Below are 24,712 nucleotides of genomic sequence, written 5' to 3'. Positions count from 1 at the left end.
GAGGCCTGATTTCTGGCCAGTGAAGCTTTGAACGTCTTTCCCTGTACCGCAATACAATTGGGATCTGGGCTACAAGAAACAGACTCACTGGTTTGGGAAAATAACAGGAAAGAGCAAACAGAAACAAAAGAAGTCTTCAGAAAAAAAACCAAAACCCAAAACCTAAAAACCAAAGCCCGAAATTAAAACAAATAAACTACCTCCTCCCAAAGCCAAAACCAATCCTTCTTCTGAATTTTGTAATGTTCATAAACTCTCTCTGAACTGCTGAACTGGAATTGGAGAGCTTTGAACTGCCTTTGGAGTACAGGGTCTTGTACTGCAAGTATCATGAGAACAAAATAGTCTCCATTTTAATGGATTATCAAAATGAGAAAATGATCCTACTATGTTTGCTTAAAGTTTATACTAGCACTTGGTTTATTTCTCTTGTGTGTGTGCCTAGCATGTAGCCAGTCTGGGACTCTGGTATAATGGATGATCTATCAGCTTGAAAGACATTCTCTTCTGTCACTTCCAACCATACCAACCACGTCAGACTATGTCATGGAGGAAATTCATCCCTTTAACCTGCAGCAGTGATGGCTCTTAGACAAACCTCAAACTACTGGTTATAGTAAGAAGCTTCTGTACCAGATGACTTGCAGGAAACCTGGTATGCCTCCCAGATGTTTAATAAACTTGACAGTGCCCTCTCAAAATCTTTGGCTAGAGTTCAGTCATCTCTACCCACAACCAGTGCACAAAGGATTCAAAGACTTCACAAACCACAACTTTTGTTTTGAAGTATGGATAAAGTATGCACACACATTTCTCTGTGCTTGCTATTTTGTGAAGGGAGTTGGTATATTTTCCACCATTATGTGCTGGAAAATAGGCTTATAGTTCAACAGAAAAGACAAGGAAAATTAAGAGATGTCCTGAAAACTAAGAAAATAACGTCTTTATTACTTTTAAGATGTTAGTTCAGTTGCAGGTCAGTGAAGAAAAAGGAAGATTTATTATGAATGAAAGCAGTTTGACAGCCTACGTGAAAGGAATTTGGTGGGTGACCTCTATCAAGTTCCAGGGAATGGATCCACATTTTCAAAACTGTCACCACAGCATCCAGCAGCTGCATGGGGAATAGCTTTCCTATTCTGCAAGTATTCGTAAGATGTCAAAAATCCCTCCCAAACCAGAACACAAATTTGAAATCACCCCAAAAAATGCATGTTCATGAACCAACAATACCAAACATATTTCAGACTGAAAATTTTATTTATATAGTTTTTAAAAGCTTAAATTTCAAATTCAAAATTTTGTACTGTTTGAAACCTTATTTAATAAATTAACCAATGTGTGAAAACAAAGGCTGGCTTGAAAAAAAACCCAAAACAATTTTTAACATTCAGAAATAACTAAGTAGAAAATCTCAAATCTTTCCAATTCTCCCCCCAGAAGAAGGTTATAGGATTGTTTTTGCAAAAACTACCCTTTTTCCTAACAGTTTTCAGTTTTGCAAATTTGTGTGGTCAAGAGGGAAAAAAGTGTCACTGATAAATTTCCTGCTCTCTCCACTTAATTGAAAGGTTGCCTGCTGTGTCCCCAGCTGTCCCCTTCCAGCTTCCAGTGGAGAGGATGATTACAAAGCTCTGCAGAATAAAACCTTCCTGGAGCCCTCCCCCCCGCACACACACATATAATGGAGCAGCTACTACACCCGAAGCAAGAAAAATAGCTGGCGCTCAGCCTTCAACCCCTTTTTTAGCATGGTGTATGTCTCCCAGAAAGCTTGGAACAACAGTTCCTGAGCTCATAGACTGCAGGTGGTACTGTCCACCAGGCAGAACATACAAGGCAGAAAACAAAACTAAGCAAAGCAAAACAAAACCTTCTCCAGCTACAGGTAGAAGCCCTGGCTATGTATCTGTCTATTTGGATAGGCATCTCTCCCTGCACAAATCTGCTTAGATTTTCCTTTCCTGAAAAAAAATGGTGGGGTAGACGATAGAAACTGTTACTATTGATGTTTTTTCTGCTGTTGTTCTCTGTAACTGCGAAGACTTGCCATTGAGTCAACACTTTTGATGGGCAGAAAATGAACACACAAAAGTCTCGAAGGAAACAATGCAGGCTTAGTAGCTTATACTGACACCATTTGACTCTTCAGTGTTTCATTCTATTAAGAAAGTAACAGTCATTTGAAAACTGTTTAAATGTTACTTCATGCAACAGAAATGGCTTCAAAACAGCCATTCTTGAAACAGAATAAATAATGAACGCTTCAATTCTTGTCTAAATATGGTTTAGCAGGCGTACTTTTACACCCATGATAGGCTGCAACTCGTCTGCTGTGTCAGTTTTCAATGGCAGTTTGCTTTCTTCCCCCTCTTATACCATAATAGAAAGGAAAGGCACTCTGCCAGAAACCAAGATTCAGATTCTGCAAACTGTTATGCACATGCTCAACATTAATAGGAGCTGACCCAAGAAAGAGTCTCATTAAACATTTACACAATACTTCAGATGGAGCACATGAGTACACGTATGTAGGACACAGGCTGAAAGGAAGGACTTTTACACTAAAGAGTGCAATTTCTTCCTCAGATTTACAATAGTGTTTAAATATTATTGCTTTATTGTCATCTACTTAGCAGAGCTGTACTACTTTATAAGAGCATAACCTCAGCCAAGTAAGATGTTTCTCATCACCTCTGACTTCAATGCTGGGACGAACACCACTGCACGACAGGCAATTAGGAGAAATTCATCAGAAGACTAATTTTCAAAAATGAGAGGCTTTGAATCTAATTTTTTTTTTAATTAATTCCTGCCTCTTTCTTGTACCTAAACAATGATACAGCCACAGTGTCAGAATTCAGAAACACAACAATAGTTAAATGCAGAAGTTATTATGAAAGGATCTGAAAACAAGTCTCTGGAAATCAGCAGTGCCACAATTTCCAGTCTTCTGGGTTATTGCGGTAACACTGTACTCATCTTTCATATTGCAACAAAAGCCAGAATTGTCCTGCCATTTTTCAGCAATTCAGTTCAATTTGCCAGCTCCAAAGATTTTATCAGAAATGTTATAGCGTGAAAATATTTGCTTCCTTGCACTGAAAGAAATTTTATAAAGCAAAAAATCTAAGGTTTCCTTCATTTGGTTTTACCTAAGTTTCATGGCTATAGGAAGAAGCATGTATATATGACCCAAATGTATTTTTAAGGCTCAAAAATGCATGTAAAAATAACCTATTTTTACATCAAGGTATTTCAGCTCATCTGTTAATTGTTTGGGAGAAAGAAGAGGCAGAGGGGGAGGTTCTAGGTGTTACCCATGGCACCCTCATACCTCTCACAACCTATGTAGTAGGCCTTGTTTTAGGCACAGGAAAGCGCAGCTGGCAAAACACATCTACTCTGGTTTGTTTTGGATCGCGTGGGAAAAAGATTTTGTGATTTTTTAAAAGTGATTTCTAGTTCATATTTCAAAGTAAATAAAATATTTTCACAAAATAATTTCCATTTGCTTCCACCTAGAGAATTTCAATACAACATTGATTTTTACCCATTAGTCAAATAGTCAACTATGTATCAGCATAGCTCTCTATTTCTGAAGAATGAGCATGAATTATTGTATTGAGTAAGAGCCTGGCCTATACATTCCTTTTTCCAGCATAGGAGAGAATTTCCCTAAATTCAGATTAAGAAATAAAAAATTAAGAAATATGTACAGACTGCTAAGGATAATCTATGTAAGAGAGTACTTCCTCCTGCAAAATTAAGAACCATTCTTTGAGGACAGGATTAATTTAAGAGTAGGCTTAGACACAATTCACAATGCCAAATGAGCAGGTGGCATTCTACATAGTCAGGCAGAAGTTTCTGCCTCTCTTGGCAAACACAAATGTTTGATGTGATCAAAGCCAAAAGCGTTTTTGCTTTTGCTGAACAGTCAACACTGTTTTGTGTAACTTGTTCAAGCAGATTAGAGGTTATCCTTAAAAGTATTCTGACTAAGGCAGCACAAAGCTCTAAGAAGGTTCCCACTTCTTAAGAAAGGCCCTCAAATATTATGCTTTAGGAAAGGAAAGGAGGAAGGGCATTTAGATAAACAAGGGTGGACTGGCTAAAAAAGAAGTCCAACCACAAAAGCAACAACAAAACTCCAGGCTGCAGAAGATAATTAAGGGGGATTGCAGTTCCTAAGAGGAAATCAGAGGTCATTATGTACAGTCTTCACTAAACCATTTTATTGCAGTTTAAGCTCTGTACAGCTGTGCTGTAATCAAACAGGAAGAACACCAGGCAAGGAACAGTGTGAAATCCATGTGCATGGAAGTCTACTAAAAGTCTCTGGGTTGCCCACATAGAAATACCCCAAGCCTGTACTGAGCAGCTTCAAAAGCAAAGGCAGGTAGGTGATTACATACTATTTTCCTAGAGTATATGACAGATTAGTGGACTCCAGTTTTATAAATGTCATGGACCTTATCCACCCTGCAGAGGATATAAATCAGAACTGCAGAAAAACACAACTGAATGGTGTGTGTCTGTCAGGAAACATGGGCAAAGGAAAAGATGCTTCATGAAATGAATGACATAATGTTGCCAATGGGTATTGATAGCTCTAATGAACTAGAAAGCAAGGAGCAAAGTTCTTTTCCTGGTTCTGTCACCGATGCTTTCTGTAGCTGTAAGTGCATCATTTCCCTTCTATGCCCCCGTTTCCCTTTTTCCGTTTCCTACAGGATAAGCCCTTCAGTGCAAAACCAGCTTATTTCTATGTAGCTGTCAGACAATCCACAGCTCTGAAGTAAGGGCATCATCATGCACGCAGAGTTCAGTGTGCTTTCAAAAAATAGAACCAGAAATGAAAAACACTTCCTGAACCAGTTTCTAACAGTTAAGAGAACGTTCATGAGCATCCTTTACAACTGCAGCCACCAAACTTCACAGCATCAAGACAAGCTGCAGAGTATCAGTAGGACACAGCCTCTTGAAATGAAACAATGCTAGCAAAGCGGTGTGGTGGTTATATCATTAGTGAATGATCACCCCAATATTTAATTATTTAACTTGATCAGAGAAGCAACTTACTCTGGATTCTGGTATTCTACAATACCATGGAGTTTGAGGTGAAAACCACAGAATTCATATTTCAATAAACATCATGGAGAAGAATATAGCATGACTGTAACAAAATGAATCTACTGGCTTGGGCCCTATGGGATTTGTTTCCAGAACTGTTTACCAATGGACCTCCCCTGCACTCTACAGAATAGATTCTGCTTTCATCTACCTGCACACCACCTCTGCTACAACACTTACAGCTTTCCCATTGTGAGTCTTGAAGGCATGCAGGTGATGAACATAAAAGGGAACAGAATTTGTCCTTCTGTATTGCTGAATGATATAATAGGGGCCCATTTGGACTGAGATACAAGTCATTGAAGGGTGAACTCTTGGTGACACTCATTTTTAGAGGCCATTTCAAAGAAGCCACAGAATTGAATATGAATGTGAAGAATTCCAATAGCCTGGAAGCTAGAACCAGTAGTAAGATGTCAAGTAATTCAACTGATGTTAAAGCTGGTATTATAACTGAGTCCTGGAGGGTGAAAGAATATTCCCTCCTCCTCCCCCTTCTATAATTCTTCTATGTACTAGCATCACCCTGAGTGGAAGAGAAACAGCAAACTCCAAAACATTGACAAATAGAAGAACCTTTTGAAGTAGGAGCCCATAACTTTGAATGGCAGCCAGTGCTGCAACAAATCACCCATCTGCAGTGTTGATGGTATAAAAATTACTTCAGAGAACCGATATGTGGACTAAAGGCATTATTTAATGTGGCTGCCAGAAAGCCCCTCATAAAAATTCATGTCTCCAGCAGCTGGTCCTAGTTGCCATGAGACTTCTTGTGTGTTCTTCTATAGAAGGCAGAAAAACCAAAACCATACTTCACGTCTCATCAAAAGAGCTGTGCCTGATTTTAACTGAATTGAACAAGGAAAGGCTCCTATCACCACCCATTACAGAGATGGCTTTTTCCATCACCTATGGCTCAGGAGCACCATTCCGATCTGCTCTACTCTCCATAGGATCAGGCAGCAATGGGCTTCAAACATTATGATCAGACCCAGAAGAAGCAACCCAGAAAGCTTTAAGGGTTTTGCTTCATTCATCCAAAGGAACAAAATCCCCAAAGGGGCACTGCTACTAGTATTGATGTCTTAAAAATTGTTCAAAATTTTTACTCAACGGTAAGCACAAATCTTTACTGGGGAATATAAAAATCATGTCATACGGTGGTACGCAAATAGTTCCTTTCTGGTCAAGGCCTTACAAACATTTCTTTTTATACCCCTCTGAAGTTGTCAAATTGATCTGCTTTAAAGGGGAGATAAAAATACCCAGGTGAAGCAGAGGGACATAATTTCCCAAATTGCCCTACTCAAACAATGAGAAATAGGTGATAAATTTTAATTAAAGTTTAATCCAGCACTTTAACCAGCCCACCTCTCCAAACACTCTTTAGAGATTACAACTCACTATTAACACAGTCAGAAACTAATAATGCATAGGGGGAATGAAGCCCATGGCTCCCACACCCTTCTCCTTCAGGGGTGGACAGCTGGGTCCTGGCAGCAGCAGTCACTGAGGGTGCCCAATTGCTTCCTCAGAAACACACTGCTCAAGAGATCATTGCTCAGTTAAGACACTCTCTTAGCTAGAGCTCTCAGAACTAAGCATCTGTAGTAGCATCAGGAAAACACCTACCCATGAATCATTTAAGCATTTTTAAGCTCTGGTCTTCTAACGCTGAGGCTGACTTGCTAATGACAAGGTCACCTTCCCTTCCCTTCCAGAGGGTCACAGACCACAAACTGCTGAACATGATAGCCCAGCTCAAGACAAGGACTATGAGTTTCTACACTACCACCTGATAATGGGTAATGTATTACTCACAGAAGGCAGGCAAAACTCCTGGGAGTTTTCCTTCTGCCTCACGTGCGCCTTTCCAAATCTGGCTTGTGTCCAGTATGTGAGTTTACCACACTGCCTTGGATAACACGATTCTCTCCATACAGTTCCCTGTCCCTCCTTCCCTCACCACCATGTGTTATTAATGCACATCTGTGGAATAGCTACCAGTGCATTTCTGAAAATCACTTTCCCGGCATTTCATTGTTTTATTGGAAAGTGCAACTGAAGCAGAAAGAAAAATGATGCAACAACAGGAGAGCTCTTTGTTTTCAATTCAGTAGCTGGCAGGCCAAAAAAGTTGCTTGGATCAGTAGGGGTTTCCTAGCTGAGAACTGGCTTCTGACTGGAAGCTGTGTTGCTGGAGTACAGAAGGTCTGGAAGACCAGAATGGTTTTGTTTTGCCCTCCCAAACCACCCTTTTCCTCCGTGGTTCTCATGTGCCTTTTTAATAGGAGAGATTTGTAACCCATGGAGAAAAATTTACTCCTGTTTATGCCAGCATTAAAATTCAAGAAGACAGACGCTTTCAGAGAAGGCTTGCTATAATTACGAGATTGCTTTCTCCCCCTCTAGTTTGCGGCATTGCTGTAACAATGACTATTACTTCTAATACTGAGATACCGAACAACAAATGTGTAAAATTCCCATCTCTCAAAGTGCTTTCAACATATGAAATGCACTAATTTAAAGAACTTACCATGCTGGGATTTAGAAAACAACACAGGAACAGAAAACATCCTTTTAATTGACATTTTACGATTTGTTAAGTCTAGAATAGCTATACTGTTGCACGATTCAGCATAATATTAATATTATTATTTTATTATTATTTTATTAATATTAATATTATTATTTTACTGATGTCAGTGTTTCTGATATTTAGGACATTAGTGGTCATTCAGCTACCGTTTCAGAAACAAGAAAAATCTTGTTATTCTGCAGAAAATATACAGAACTACATGTGGTAGACTTCCTATGGAGTTATTTTCATTGAAACACGATAGCTTATTCAAAAGCAATTTTTAAAAAATAATCTGCTGGCTGGGATTTTTCAAAGCTTTCTTTAATTGACTGTACTTATAAACATTTTCATTTGCAGTAATTTTTTTGGTGAAAATGGTAGTAAGGACAGTTTGGTCCTTAATGGTAAGTTTACCGCTTGTGGAAGAAGGGGCAGGCGACTCAAGAAGAGTACAGGGATCTTGTTAGGTCGTGCAGAGAAGAAATGAGAAAGGCAAAAAAATGAGAAAGGCAAAAGCCCAGCTAGAACGCAATCTGGCCGCTGTCGTTAAAGACAACAAAAAAAGTTTTTACAAATATATTAATATATTAATATTAAAATATATTAATGACAAGAAGAGAGCCAAGGAGAATCTCCATCCTTTATTGGATGCAAGGGGGAACATTGTCACTGAGGATGAGGAAAAGGCTGAGGTACTCAATGCCTTCTTTGCCTCAGTCTTTAACAGGCAGACCAGTTATCCTCAGGGTACTCGGCCCCCCGAGCTGGAAGACGGGGACGGCGAGCAGGATGAACCCCCCGTAATCCAGGAGGAAGCAGTCAATGACCTGCTATGCCACCTGGACGCTCACAAGTCTATGGGGCCGGATGGGATCCACCCGAGAGTGCTGAGGGAGCTGGCGGAGGCGCTCGCCAAGCCGCTCTCCATCATTTATCAGCAGTCCTGGTTAACGGGGGAGGTCCCGGAAGACTGGAGGCTTGCCAATGTGACGCCCATCCACAAGAAGGGCCGGAAGGAGGATCCGGGGAACTACAGGCCTATCAGTCTGACCTCGGTGCCGAGGAAGGTTATGGAGCGGTTCATCTTGAGGGTGCTCACAAGGCATGAGCGGGACAACCAGGGGATCAGGCCCAGCCAGCACGGGTTCATGAGAGGCAGGTCCTGCTTGACCAACCTGATCTCCTTCCATGACCAGGTGACCCGCCTAGTGGATGAGGGAAAGGCTGTGGATGTGGTCTACCTGGACTTCAGCAAGGCCTTTGACACTGTCTCCCACAGCATTCTCCTAGAGAAGCTGGCGGCTCACGGCTTAGACAGGTGGACTCTGCGCTGGGTCAAAAACTGGCTGGATGGCCGGGCCCAGAGAGTTGTGGTGAATGGAGTTACATCCAGTTGGCGGCCGGTCACGAGCGGTGTTCCCCAGGGCTCAGTACTGGGGCCGGTCTTGTTTAATATCTTTATTGATGATCTGGATGAGGGGATTGAGTGCACCCTCAGTAAGTTTGCAGACGACACCAAGTTGGGTGGGAGTGTTGATCTGCTCGAGGGTAGGAAGGCTCTGCAGAGGGACCTGGACAGGCTGGATCGATGGGCCCAGGCCAACTGTATGAGGTTCAACAAGGCCAAGTGCCGGGTCCTGCACTTCGGCCACAACAACCCCATGCAGCACTACAGGCTTGGGGAAGAGTGGCTGGAAAGCTGCCCAGCAGAGAAGGACCTGGGGGTGTTGGTCGACAGCCGGCTGAACATGAGCCGGCAGTGTGCCCAGGCGGCCAAGAAGGCCAATGGCATCCTGGCCTGTATCAGAAATAGTGTGGCCAGTAGGAGTAGGGAAGTGATCGTGCCCCTGTACTTGGCACTGGTGAGGCCGCACCTCGAATACTGTGTTCAGTTTTGGGCCCCTCACTACAAGAAGGACGTTGAGGTGCTGGAGCGTGTCCAGAGAAGGGCAACGAGGCTGGTGAGGGGTCTGGAGAACAAGTCTTATGAGGAGCGGCTGAGGGAACTGGGACTGTTCAGCCTGGAGAAAAGGAGGCTGAGGGGAGACCTCATCGCTCTCTACAACTACCTGAAAGGAGGTTGTAGCGAGGTGGGTGTTGGTCTTTTCTCCGAAGTAACAAGCGATAGGATGAGAGGAAATGGCCTCAAGTTGCGGCAGGGGAGGTTTAGATTGGATGTAAGGAAAAATTTCTTTACTGAAAGAGTGGTGAAACATTGGAACAGGCTGCCCAGGGAAGTGGTGGAGTCCCCATCCCTGGAGGTATTTAAAAGACGTGTAGATGAGGTGCTTAGGGACATGGTTTAGTGGGCATGGTGGTGTTGGGTTGACGGTTGGACTCGATGATCTTAGAGGTCTTTTCCAACCTCAATGATTCTATGATTCTATGACAATGAAATTTCAAGTTACATAGATGTTTCTGAGTTTAAAAATCATGCAGCACATGAAAAAATGATACTATTCAAATTGTTCAAGAATAATAGAAGCAACTTCAAAAACTGCAATCTTTCCCTATGTGGTACTTTTCAGTAGCTCTAAATGGAGCTAACCAGTTTTCTGTGGCATGTGCAAACTAGGCAGAGAGGTGCAGGGGCTCGTAAAATGCAGTATTCTTTGGGATATATTTTTCATTAATATACACTAACAACATAAAATTTGGCCGCTACTCCACCAAGTATCAGCAGAGTTAGGTAGCATTTTCTGAGAAAGCTCCACAGTAAAACCAAAGTCTCAATCCTCCTTTGCCTCATGCCTTGTAAAGTCATTACTGCCTTTGCAAAGCAGACAGACAAACCATTCCTTAAGCATAAAAAATTGGGGATGAGAGTTCTGAAGCTACCACAAAAAGTTACATCACCTTATAAAACTATAGGGTATGCCACAACAGAACGCTGAGTCCTTCACATACAACTATCTCCGATGTGCAAGAGGGGAAGTCTGGAATTCCTGGCTAAAATTGTACCATGGAACACAAAAGGTGATTTCTCTGCTTCTAATGGGATCATGCTCTCCAGCCATTTCCTGAGATCATGTGTAGCCCTGCAGAAGTAATGAGAGAGAAAAAGCAAGGAAAAGCAACAATAGGAAGGAGCTGAATCCTGACTAGAAGCAAAGTGTTTGCATTCTGTGGCAATCAGTTATCTTTCCCCAACTAAAATGGCCTGTAGTGTGCAGAACACACTGGGGAAGGCTTCAGAGCAGTTAGTGGGAGCTCCTAGAGAGATGGAGCTGAATTCCTGCTTCTGAGGGATGACAATCTGTGTGAAAGACAGGTCTCCCTAATGCCACAGCTCAGTCTGCCCACATTTAAGCAGATCTCTTTCTCTTACTCTTTGTTGTGACATGTGGATACAACATGTGGATACAATCAGTGTCCCGATCCCTCCTGGATATCACATACTTGCTTTGCGCAAGTTTTACCATCCCACCACACACTTCCTTTGAAAGCCTGCCTCCTTCTCCATTGCTCACTTCCTTCAGTTTAATAGTTCCCAAAATCCGTCTGTATTCTGGGCACAAAGGGAAAGCTTTATTCCTGCAACCCAGATCCAGACCGAACAGCGCACTTTGCCACTGTGATGCTGCAACATCAGTTGGCTCCCAGGATGCAAGATATAGTGGGGCTTAATGGCTCTAAGTCCCGTCGTTAATGCTTTATAGACTTTACACTCAACCTCGGGCATGAATACTGTCCTTTAGCTAAGGCTGGTTTCTTCAGTAATGCCAATCTGGACATGCAGGAAATGGAACCTCACCTGGGAGATGAACTTGCTTTTGTAGTAGTCATGCCCAGAGCTGTGAGTTCTGAGGGGTTCTGTTTAGCTCAGTCTCAACACCTTCCAGCCCTGCTTGGGGGTGGACATGGCAAGCTGCTTTGTTAGTGACAGTGTGCATATGTCAGCACCAAGGTGAACTGTGCTTTCCCCCGAGGTACCAGCTCAGTTTCTCTCCAGTCTTCAATCAGTGATTGCCTCCCAATAACCCTGGTAAGTCCCATGCCAGCTGCCTTCACCACAAGTAACTGCCACTGCTATTCATAGCAGAAAGAGGAACTAATGAAATAGCATACTGGTTACAAAATACACTTACTCGGTAGAAAGCGATGGAAAAAATTGCTAGACAGCACAAAGGCAACTTTCAAAACTTTACTGGGCAAAGAAACACCCCCACCCAACAACCTCATTTCCCCCTGTGAGCTTAAAGCTGCCAACATATGGGCTGGATACAGATTGTCACATGTAGGCTTAAGGTGCTTTAGCAAGTTCGCCAGCTAGGAACAGGTACTTCTTTCTAATGCCCCTTCAAGTAACATATGGGCTTCAAAGAAAATTCAGTGGGGTTTGCAGACCTCACTCTTGTAGCTATGTTTAGTCAGACACTATAGGGAAACCCATCTGTGCCGACTCCCAAGTTCCCTTTGTTTTGTTCTGCAACCACTGTTGTGACAGTAACTACCGCAGTGCAGACTAGAGCTCCTATTTTGAAGTCGATGTAAGATGTATGTCATCTATCCCTAGGACTCTTGAGGTGTAATAAGGCTTCCAGAAATTTAAAGAGTAAATTCAGGAGTTAACTGCTTTGCATACATCCAAAACTCTCCAATGCTGTTTAGGATTGAAGTACAACAACAACTTCTTACACTCTTTACTCCTCACCTTATTTTTCAGAGTTCAACTACGACAGCTAACTGGATTTAGCAAAAGTGCACATAAGTGTCTGAGGAGGCTTCATAAATCTTGGCATGATGTGTGAGCTGATGGCAATTGGATTATGGATCCTCACCTTCCAAGGAAGGGTTTCAAACTGGGAAAGCACAACCTGATGAATGAAACTCAGACCTACAGACTATCTGATCCTGTCAGATCCATCTGGCTTACAGGCATGTAAATCCGCTGATCAAATAAAAAGTATCCAGCCTAGAAAGAGTATTCTTTAGTTCTCATTCCTGCTATACCTAGTGGTTCCCAGGCTGTCCTTCCTAGTACATCTGCTGGGCAGGTAGTCTTTTTCATCTACATATTATTCAAAAGGCAGGGACCTCTTTTCCTGCCTTTGGAAGGAAAAGAGATGAAAGGTTTGTTTTTCTTGCCTCCAAGCAGAGTCTACTAAACAGGTTGTAAATAATGCAAAGTTCATCAGAAAATTATATTTAATCAAAATTGAGTGGTCTAAACTCCCAAATAAACTAAGTTATATAACTCAAAAAATTAGATTCTGCATCCTTACCACAGGGATATTTTTGTCTTCTTCCCATCACTTGCATGCTGACATTCATTGAATGCGTTTTGAATACGGCATTTCCGTATCAGTGCAGACAGCACAGGCTTGTTCACGCTGTAGTAACTCTGAGAAATACTGTGGCTGGGAAGTTGATATACATATATTCATAGACAATTTTCATTGACCCAACGGGAGTCTCTTCCATCAGTACCAATTATTGACCAGGCCTCTCTAAAGCTGGGAAGAATTGTGTCACAGACAAAATGCAATAATAAATAGACTATGCAGCCACATGTGGAATGGTAACACTGGCAGTAACCAGGAGAAAACAGAACCATATTACAAAGGCAACCACTTTGCCTGTTTTCCTTCTCAACTGAAATTCCTAAAACACAGTTTAAACAGAAGAAATTTCTTCTTCTCCAAAAGAATATTTGTTTTTTGAAAGCTGGTATTTTGGACAAACTCTGACAGCAATGGAAAAGCTTTATCTGAATACCAGTATCTACCGGAAAAAAATCCCTTTTATTTTATTATTCTAGCCAAATGATACAAACAGCAGCACTAAGGCTGGGGGGGGAGATGCATCAATGTACTACATATCTTGCAGTGGAATTTTCTAAGAAAGACTCCTATGATTGAAGGGATATTATAGAGCAGCGTAGGTTTGCTAACAAACTCTAAGTAGTTATTTCACACCCATTTTCTTCTGTAAAGAAAATTTGGCAAAGTACTTAACAGACAAGTTTTGAGTGTGTATTTACATCATTGTGAAGAACTCGGCTAGGGCACAGAAGACCTGCCCTGACAAAGACTTGGCACGCAGAACCCGGTAACTAGTGGTGCGGATAGAGAAGCAGGAAGGAGTCTATCTGGCATTTTAGGAAAAGCCCACTCTGAAGTCCTTAAGGCTGAAGATTTGAAAGCTATTCCTTTTAATTGTCAACTCTACATATTTAATCCAGCACTCAGGATGATCTACACAGAACCCTGCACGACTAATACAACAGGCACTGAATATACCTGCACTTAATGTTTCTAACTAAACTGCAACTTGATTTTGCATCACAAATGATGGTTTCAAGACTGTGCTGCCTGCACCGTTGAGTAGAAGAACAGCTGCTAAACTGCACAGCATGTTGAAAACAGACCATTGCAGATTGTGTTTGCTTCCTTCTTTGTTGTCCCAGCCAGATTAAACTTCTCATTGAAAATTATTTAAGTGGCTGAAGGACAAAATGTTTCTTCTTCCTGGATTTAGAATGGGTGTTTTGGGTTAGGTGACTTATTAATAGAGAAGATGGACTATTTTGACACCCACCACCACACACCCTCTAATTATTTCTATTAGAACAACAAATGTAAGATTTTTTTTTTAAAGCCAGTGTGCTTTTAAAGATATAAAGCAAAGAGGAGCTTGCTTCATCTTCACATCAACATACCTCCTTTCCCCAATCTACTGAATGAAAGTAAAGGAGGTTCCTCGATCATGGGAGAGAGCTGAAATGCCAACCTATATGATCCTCTTTCCCTAAACTGTTCCCTCAGGTAGGTAAGGCAGAGGAAGTAATATTTCTGAATTATTTACTGAAAATATTATGACTTATAATATGCAAAGGGAAATGATAAACCATTAAAATTATTTACCCCTAAACAGAAAAAAATCCTTTTCATTGAAGAAATCCGACTTGGTGCCATTCCATTTCTCCAGGTCAGTGTCAGGCCCTGACATCCAGCCCATCTCCATCTCTTTCGTTCTGCCTTTATTAACACACACAGACAGGTTCTTTCCTGAGCTGTAATTCAGGCATGGGAAAAGCTCCTTCTGAACTCCTTTAAAACTAATTTATTACCCTTCTGCAAACCCACCTTAAAACTCTTCTTTGCAGTGATGAGTAAAGGAAATTTAGAAGTGCTCAGGCCACTGATGTGCCCTGATGTGCACAGACTCCTGTATCTGGTACTGACTGGTATTGGTTGCACCAGCTCCCAGTGTTTCCTTTTCTGGGGATACCAGTTTATTCTGCATTGATTCAGATCATAAGTTCCCTAGGGCAAAAACTATGTTCTTGTTATACGTTCATACCATGCTGAGCACCATTGTGTCATGAACCATGATGCAAAGAAATGCAGAAAATAAGGTTCTGATTAACAACAGTAACAACAGCTCTACCTGTAGAAATCTGAAGCACTACAAGAAATTCCAGAAGTAGCGAGGGTTTTTCCAGGCTGACAATATTTAGCACCATCCATATTCACAACACAGTAGAAACATTCATTCTTACAGGAGAGCTGTCAAGAAAAGTAGTATCATTTTGTGTCTAAACTAGGTGAAAAATGAAGACTTCCATGCGCTCATGGGCTGGCTTAATTTAGCTCAGCAGCTAAAAGTTTCTAAAATTGGACGTCAGGCTACACTTAGGTATTCCTTATATCACACACAATTCTGTCCTGTAGCAAAGACAAAATCTAAGTGGTTTCTGACATATTGCTTTAATCATCAAACTTTTATTTGCTGATTCGTTCTGTATTTTTACTACAGCAGCTTTCTAAGCATCCAAACATTTGGACTAATTTTTCATTTTATAAGACAGTAAAGTTATGATTTTGCCCTATGTTAGGCAAAACACTAATAAAAGGCTATTGAACTACTGTTGAAATACTTGATGGATATCAAGCACCTTGCTCATTCCACTGAAGGGCTGCTGCCGTGGAATGGAGTAATTGCATGTCCTCCTAGGGGAAGGAAACCCTTGCTTGCTTCATTGATTCTATTACAAGGTATTAAAAAAGTCCCTCTGATTAGGTCACATGGATAATAACCTTCACAATAGGTTGCTCATAATCTTGAATTTCTGCAGATGCCTCCCATATTAGCAGGAGAAGACTCTAGAGGCATTTTTCCTGCTAAATAACTGCCCCAGCTTAAGAAACAGAGGTGAGGCTACATGCTACCCACGTAACATACTTTGGTCTCCCCTTGTAACTTCATGATGTTACTATGCAAGGCAGGAGCAACTCCACCAAAGCCAGTGAGGTGGACCACAAATGGTGGAGAACAATCTCAATTTAGCTCCGCCTAGCTAACAATGCACTGAATATAGAAGAATTACCTTATATCCAACTGTGCCCTTATGCTGTGCATATTGAGAATATTCACTTGTTACGGAGTCATAGGCTTAAATAAGAGCAATCTCCAGGTTGCTTTACCTTATGCTCTAAATCTAAAGCTTGAGGATTAGAATGCATTATCCCTTTTGCCCTAATCCACAAGCCAGAAGTTTCATCAGGGACAGCACACACAAACATATAAGTCACAGGACACTAAAGACATCCGCTATGCTGAGAAAAGGCAATTACAAAATTTCATGAGAGATCTTGAACTGACAGGATTTTTAACCAAAGAAGATGCCATGAATTTCATACACAATCGGACCGGAAAGGTCTCAGGAACATGCTGTCTATCCCCAAACAGGTTCCACTCAACTATCATCATTTGAGAACTGACCTTCATGTCAGGTATAACTTGAATGAAATCTTTTTAAGAACTCATAGTAAAGTAAAAAAAAGAAAACAAAAAAAAACAAAACAAAAAAATACCAACAAACAATAACAAACACCAAAACCCAAATAGCTAATGCAACAGATGAAAGTACAAGAGCTACTTTCAGCAGCTGATCTCCTAGCTAAATAAGCTGAATTTTGCTCTCCAGCTGTTGAGCCGAGTCCTCATTTAGTATAAATTCATGTAACTTTGTGGAAGTCAATGGAAAGGCTCTGATTACTATCCCATGCATAAGAATTACTAAAATGCAAAGTATTCATCAAGATTATTCATAAATCAAAACATGACTGCATGCACCCCTGTGCTGCATCTCAACTTCATGGGGATGGAACACCTCTCCTATGAAGAAAGACTGAGAGAGTTGGGGTTGTTCAGCCTAGAGAAGAGGCGGCTTCAGGGAGACCTTATTGCAGCCTATCAGTACTTAAAGGGGGTTTATAAAAAAGATGGCATCAAACTTTTTAGCAGGGCCTGTTGCGACAGGACAAGGGGGAATGGCTTTAAACTAAAGGGGGATAGATTTAGACCAGATATAAGGAAGACATTTTTTACAATAAGGATGGTGAAACACTGGAATAGGTTGCCCAGAGAGGTGGTAGATGCCCCATTCCTGGAAACATTCAAGATCAGGTTGGACGGGGCTCTGAGCAACCTGATCTAGTTGAAGATGTCCCCGCCCACGGCAGGGGGGTTGGACTAGATGACCTTCAGAGGTCCCTTCCAACCCAAACTATTCTATGATTCTATGATTCCCAGACAATGCCCCTGCCATCTTCCTCTGGCCACACAAACATGCTTGGCCCTCAGAATCTCCTATCAAAGAACTAATAACCCTGCACTCGTCAAAATGTTTTGGGGAGGGAAGTCTTTCAGCTAATTTCCTAATTATTTCTGCAAGCAAGTTTAAGACTGTGTTTTGAGGAATCCCTGATGAGTTAAAACAAAGCTTGGAGGAAGAGGAACTGAAAAGAAAAGCAGATTCTGAGAAATGCAAAAGCATCACAGGCTGAAACTTATGACAAACTGTCTGTGAAACAACAATGCCAACTGAACTGCCTTAGAGAAAGAGAGCTTTTAAAAACAGCCAAAATGTTCCTCAGTACAAGAAGGCTAGAACTAAAACAACATTTCTACCTTTAGCCAGTCAAAAAGAATACGGAAGATTCCCAAGAAGCAGAAGCTGGAGACTGATTTAAAAAAAAAAACAAACTATTTCTTTTCCTTACTAGTCCAGTTTTTCATATTATCTAGCCACCTTTGTGTTTTTGAGGCTTTCTAGCTAATAGTTTGGAGAATTTTAATGCCTTTGCTGCTTCAGAAAAACAAAACAAAAATGTAAACTAAGGTTCTCATGTAAGTTTATGATTCCAGGAGCTAAGATTTCAGGAAAAATGCCAGTTACCAAGAAATTCAAATTGAAGTCAACAGAGCCTGCTTTGCCTCAACATCGAGGCAAAGAGCTGAGGCCAGGAGCTGCGTATCTTGCCTTTTTAAGTGGAATCCCAGAGGACCAGAATCTGTTTTTCTCTCTTATCCTCTCAATTACTTGACAAAGAAACGCTTGCCTTCAGCTGGACTGAATGACAATGTAGGGCTGCTTTGCTAACCCTCCCATGTCACAGCTTGCTAGCCCTACAGATTACCTTCTACAGACACAGGTACAAGGGGAGAACTAAGCTCTGCAGAGCTCTTCTCTGAAAACAACTTTACCTGACACAGTCTCAAGTTGCCCTGTCCTCATCCCTGCAGCAGCAGAAACTCTTCTCCTCCATTCTGCCAGGCTGCTTGCTCTTTAGGAGACTGCACCCTTGACATGTCCCCCAACCATCTTTTCAGCAGACACAGATGGAAGACAGTCCCTCTGTACCCTTGCCCATTACTACTGTTCTGGTGTTGGAATGAACATGTAGTGAGAAGTTAGTGCTGATAAAAAGGCCAGACAAGGCTCTTATAAAGACTTCTTGCCTCACCTCAAGTGGGTGAGGCTTACAAAGATTAATCCACTGCTGCTACCTGACAGGGGTTCCTACCTAATAACACCGCCAGAATTTGGGGAGGAGGAGTCATGTCCTGTCAGCTAGGCAGGAGTTAACACAGAATCACACTGCCCCTTAAACTCTGTAGCCTTAGTCTGAATCAGTCCAGACCCTATTAACTTGCCAATTTTCAATAGGCATCCATGGGTGTTTGGGAAAAGTGTTGAAGTTTTTCTGCTTTTGTCCAGAAAAAACAACATTTAAACACATTCTTAATGCTAGAGTGGGAAAAAATGCACATCTTTGCTCCATATCCTTCTCTGGTTATTTTCACCAATAAAAATTATCTTTCTTCTTGGCAGGCATGCTATTTTTATGTTTTGGAGTCTGTCTGTATTTCAAACAGAAGGATTTTCTTTGACAACATACAAGAGAAGCAAACAGACTGACAGAGAAAACACATGGGTCACTAGGACCAATACTGACACAAGCCTTTAAATGAACTTTCTTAGGGTTGTTTTATCCTTTATACAGGAAATTTAGTTCTATTTTTCAAAAAGTGTCGTCGGGCAACTGCACAAATCCCATTCCTTTAGTGTAATTATACTAATTTTAATCACAAGCAGCTTGTAATCACTGAAATACCTTCTGACTAAAACTATTAAAGCATTTGACAGTGATACGTGGAAAACAGCATCCTGTGATTAGGTTGTATCATTAGTGGAAGATGTTTCACCTCATATGATGATTAAATCTTCTTGACAGTTGGTATTACATTTACTATGGCTGTTTGATCATGCACTCACACACATGACAGCAAATCTGCACTCATTCAGACGAGGTCAGTGGTAGTCAGCATAGAAATGCTGTAAACAATATAACAAGCCACCTTGTATTTGTGCACGTGGAGCACACGTGCTGTATTTGTGCACAGAGAAAAAGAACCTGTCTTGAAACTCATGAAAAGAGCCAAGAGCCTTTCTGCCATGGCCATTGCTCTCTTTTAAGCACCAGTTTAAAAAGTTTCTGCCCCTAACAGTTCATTCCCAGCTCATCCCTGTTCTGCAGCTTGTCTGGGAAACCACAGTAGGAACGCTGCTAGGACATGGAAAAGAACTGACAGGAAAACTTCTGGGTCAGCCTCCCAATCCATTTCACCCTTTTGTCTCATGAACACTTGGTACTGCCACAACTGAAGATGAACAACTAGCCTGAAGCCGCTTAAGCTGGCAGAGCCACTGAGAGGTCCAGAACTACATGCCATGGCATGTGTATACATCTAGACTAATTTAAGGCAGCCATGAAACCACATTCTTACTTAAAGTGATGGCACAGATGTGGGGACAATTAGTTCTGAGCATGTTCTCTTTGATATCCAATAAGCTGCAAACTGCCATTTACATCTCCCTAATGTCTGGCCAGCATCCTGGTACAGCTGGCTATTCTACACATCTCTGCCAGTACAGCCAAGTTACCAAGGCTGTGTGGTGGTGACATCCCCACTCAGCCAGAGAGAAACCTTTACTTAGGCACAGTTATACTGGCAGAAGATGAGTTTTAGCAGCACAGACTGCACTGGCAGAGGATGGAGTGAATGGAATTGGTACAAAGCACAGATTTGCTTTTCTCTGAGTGTACCAGTCTTGTCAAAGCACTTTTGTTAAATTCCCACTGCATACATGGCACATAACGTCAGCAGGAGCAGGGTTTTCCTCTCAAAACCATAAGCTGTGGCACAAGGAACTGCTAAGTTCATTCCCACTGGAAAGCAACTGTGATTTGAGAAGCCTTTCATATCATCAATTTATTTTGAGGAAGTAACACACAGCCAAAAAGCCTCTACAGGCAACTCTACTGCACGTGGTGTCCCAAGATTGAAGAGCTGTAATTCTGGAGGATGCAAAGCTGTTATAAACAGGTAGATCACAGATATTTTCTGTTTATTTGCACTCAGGGGAAACTTTCAGCTGCATGTATCACCCCAGAAACTTTTTTGTTTTTTCAGAATACCTTAGCAGAAGCATGCAACTGACTGAACTTAAAGGCAAATTTTGGTCTTAGGGGTCTGATGTGAAGTGAAAAGTAAGCATCCCTGAAATTAAAGTATATCAAGATCCTGAGAAGACCACTATAGGCAGGTCAGTCTCCTCAAACCCTTTGTCATCCTAAAGCAATTAATTCCAATTTCATTTGGTTTCAGCCAAGAGACAGCATTGAGCTAAAAGCATTTATTAAATTCAGACATTTACATTGAGTATGTTAAAGTGCAGGCTGACAATATTTACTCATCCAGAAGGTACTCCCTCCTCCTTTTCACTTTGTTTCTGACACTCCTCTGTCCATTTTTTTTTTTTTTAAAGGAAAAGCCTGAGCAGGATGAACCAGCTCATGAAAGGATCAGATGAGCACCAGAGCCAAAGCAATGGAATCAGGCAGGAAAGGAGCACAGTGGAGATGAGTGGTTAGATTGACTCAACCTTTGTCACTGCTCAGAGAGAAGGAATACTGGTTCAACACTTAAGCTGCTCACTCACTGCTCAAGGGCCTTTTTGGCACTGAGCTGCAGCATTAAGCATCCAAGTGCCTCTAAAAATTCCATTTTAAAAAATCTTTATTCCATCCTGATTCAATTTGACATGCAGTTGTTGTTCTGCCTTTTCTCTATGCATGTAAATAAAACGAGCCAACGTTTTATCCTCCAAGTCATTCAGCATTCAAGCTTCAATCCAGCCAAGGATATTCTTCTAACCTAGGAGTACAGTTTGTTTCCATAATGAGGTCTCCTGGGTATTTTGTGTATTCCTGGAGCGTTTTGATGGATGGAGGCCAGAACATCCAGCACCAGTCGTTCCTGGGCATGGCTCATTTTGCCTGGTCAGACGCCTGCAACTCAGTAAAGATCACCAAGCTTCATCGAGACAACTCACAGAACAGATGGCCTATCCCATTCATATCCGTCCAGTGGTAGTCTCCAGCACTCAAAGCCAAATAGTATTGAACACCAAATATTCAAAATACGGAACCAAAGTGCATTTTAGGTTGCAGAAACTTTCCCCTATAGTCACAAAACAGGATAGCACCAGAGAACAGAGGGAAGGAAAAAAAAACAGCAACTGCTTCATGTTCTTGTGGAACAAGATTTTGGTTTGCCCTTTGCTTCTCTTTGCTCAGGGGGTGAAAGCAGATGGTACCATAATGATATTTCACTATTATTTCCAAGCACAGAAATGCTAGTTAAATTTTCAGGTTAAATATCCAGGAGGTAGACAGGGAAGTTAATCAAACAAGTGTTTTCCACTACACGCTGTGGTTCCGTTGTAACCCTGAAATTCAGTCCAGATTCAATGAAATCACCTCAAAACCTGAGCGCAATTCCACATGAATTTTTACTGAGTTTCAGTAAATCATTAGATTAATGTTTTTGGCTAGAAACCATGGGAAATATGTTAACTTCATATGATCAAACCACAAAAAGGATGAAAATGAGCAGTTTAATCTGAGCTTTGTTTTAAAAGGTTTGGTTTCATTCAAATGCAAAGCAAAGCCCACCTACTTCACATGATGCAAAACCAGAAATAAAACCTACACAAAGTCCCTGAGAAATGAAACAGTAGTATTTTACACAGTGCTCCTACTTCACTTTAAGTGTAAGTAAAAATTATAGTCCTGTGTACTCTGTTTTCTATGCTTCTTTTTCCAAGTTTATACATGAAAACGCAGATCTACCTCAAACATCTACCCCTCTGCTGAGAGATGATGGTGAACAAGCATTGGCTTGGGTTTGTATATTTTTTGCTTGTGTTTTGTTTTGTTTTTTTAATGTGAAAAAGAAAACACTACAAGTGTTTGTTTTGCAGTCGAGTGCTTGTTTTTGGCAAATTTAAGTTAAAAATTGAATACAGGGACTCACCAAGCCAATGTTATCATAACCAATATTCCTGATCATAAGCAAAGACAGCAAATAGTTCCCTGGTTCCCACTGCTTGTACACACAATCTGCAACACAATCAAAACATGGATACTTGTGTTATACACAGTGTTACACATCCTACACCCATGACATAGCAAAGTGCCACATTTAGAGGGGGCATAGACTTCTGCACTAAAAAGAACAGCCCTCCAAGACAGACTGTGAGGAGGTCCCTTGCCCAAGCTATCAATCAGGTGGAAGTTTGATCATCATCATGTTTGACCACACCCAAGTCTCAGAAATGAGCTGCATTAATTCATTCTTGCTTCTGACATTTAGTCTTATAGCTGATATAAATATTGATACAAACATGAAGATCAGTTCAAGAGATATGACACACTATTTGTATATTCCCAAGAGTAGTTATGTGGGGTAAAACAGGGGAGAGAGAGAGTTTAACCCCTTGTTGAGCCAGGAAGTTCTTAATACATACAGAAAGTGATAGACAACATTCCAGTGAAGTATCTAGATTTCCCAGGAGGTGTCACAGTCATCAGTTGCCAGAAGTGAACAAGGTCTGTAGAAAAAGGACTGAATGTGAATGGAACCTCTGGAAAATTTCTGAAAGACAGAAGGACTACAAAGCAAATATGCTGCACCAGGAAACAGTCTTCTCTGATAAATCTAACGAGACTACAGGTTGGCCATCAGCTTCCAGGGATGTAGGACCAGAAAGCACCTGCAACACAACAGCCAAATACAGGAGGGACATTTTTTAGGTGTTATCCTGGTATAAGCAGATAAAACTTGCTTTTTATTTCTTTGCCTTTTTTTCAGTGGGCTTTGTACACTTTAAATAAATACTTTTAATTTGTATTTGATCTAGTTTGAATTAAGATCAGTGCAAGGTCACTGGTAACATCAAAACATTACTCGAAGGTAAGGCCTTGAACTACATCTGTGAGCTAAGCTGGCTGAAACCTCCTGAAATGCTGCACTTCAGAACAGCCAAGGAATAACAGGACGTGGCATTATGCCAACTGCACAGCCCTGATGGGTAGCTAGTATTGCTAGAGACAGACTAAGAAGAAATGCTTCCACAGTGGTCAGAGGTCTCTGGCATGTAACCAAGTCTTCAGGGATATGCTGAAATCCTGAGGCCCAAAGGAATTTTTGACAGTATACAATCTGCTGTATGGAGAGTGCCTCAGGAGCTAAACATCTCCTTGGCTGCAATTCCAGTACAAGTTGGGCTGTCCCTGCCTGTTTGCAGCATTTCAAATGTTTCCTCAACATCAAGTGATGTCCCTATCTATAGCAGAGATCATCTTAAAATTTAGATGCCAAGCGCACCTTGGGACTCTTACAAGTTCCTACAGAGATCCAGGCTGAGACCCTGAGGTCCCCTGGGACCTACTTCTGTAACGGAACAAACCAGCACTCAAAATCTCATCTCCTCCTCAAACACGACCACTCCACTTTGTGCATCTTCTCAGTCATTTCAATGTGCTGAGTGCAGTGTACTCTGAAATCCTGTTACAACGGGGTTTAGTGAAACAGCACATTTCAAGTACACGTCCATTAGGAGTTATGCCTGATGTCTCCTTTTGCAATGTATTTACTTGGCTCTGTAAATATCCAGTGCCCAAGAGTAACCCTCGGCTAATAATAAAACCAACAGATACAGTCAGTACACTCAACTTTACTGACAAGAGGGTGGAACAGTCTGATGCTGCGGAAAAACAGAAACCAGGCACCAGCTATGCCAGTACTTCCCGCTTCAGAGCTGCTTGCTGCCACACAGTGTCTTTCACTCAGCAGTCACTGGGGGGGTATTATAAATACAATTTGTCAGAAAGACCCCGTGCTTCTTTTATCCCTTAAGGAATTATTTAGAGACCTGTTATGCTTCAGATCTCCAAGTCAAAATTTGCAGACACCTTTCAGACAGAATGACATCTGCTAGAAGTCAATTTAAATGGTGTTACCAAAATCTGAGGAATCTGTCAGGAGCCCATCCTGACATTGAATAATTTTTAAAGCACTCAGGACACTTTGCAGCTCCTTCTGGCTGTGTCATTAAATACCATCATTTCTGAACTAGCAAAGAATTCAGGAAGCTCCGTCCTTCAGAGTTTTAGTTTTGGTCAATTTGCTGTTTATTTACTATAAATTAGCTCTCCTTACTAGAAAGTTCCCAGCCAGGTTAATAAACTCACAATAACAACTGCAAGGCTGTAAAGGGCTAAATCATCACCCCAACAACTCCTGGAGGATCTGGCCCCAAATTAGTGTGATAAAAGACTGCACTGTGCCATGGGAAGG

The 24,712-nt window shown here is 41.4% G+C and overlaps 1 protein-coding gene across 1 annotated transcript in view; it reads right to left on the bottom strand.

Moving 5' to 3' along the window:
• The window catches only part of RASGEF1B (RasGEF domain family member 1B), a 147,930-nt gene that overhangs the window by 47,083 nt on the left and 76,135 nt on the right, over positions 1–24,712 (bottom strand). The gene's annotated exons all lie outside the window — the stretch shown is intronic.

The sequence above is a fragment of the Aptenodytes patagonicus genome, chromosome 4 (assembly GCF_965638725.1).
Source record: "Aptenodytes patagonicus chromosome 4, bAptPat1.pri.cur, whole genome shotgun sequence".
Classification (NCBI taxonomy): Eukaryota; Metazoa; Chordata; class Aves; order Sphenisciformes; family Spheniscidae; genus Aptenodytes; species Aptenodytes patagonicus.
Note: the sequence above shows the minus strand (reverse complement) of the source record. Positions and strands in the feature narration are given on the sequence as shown.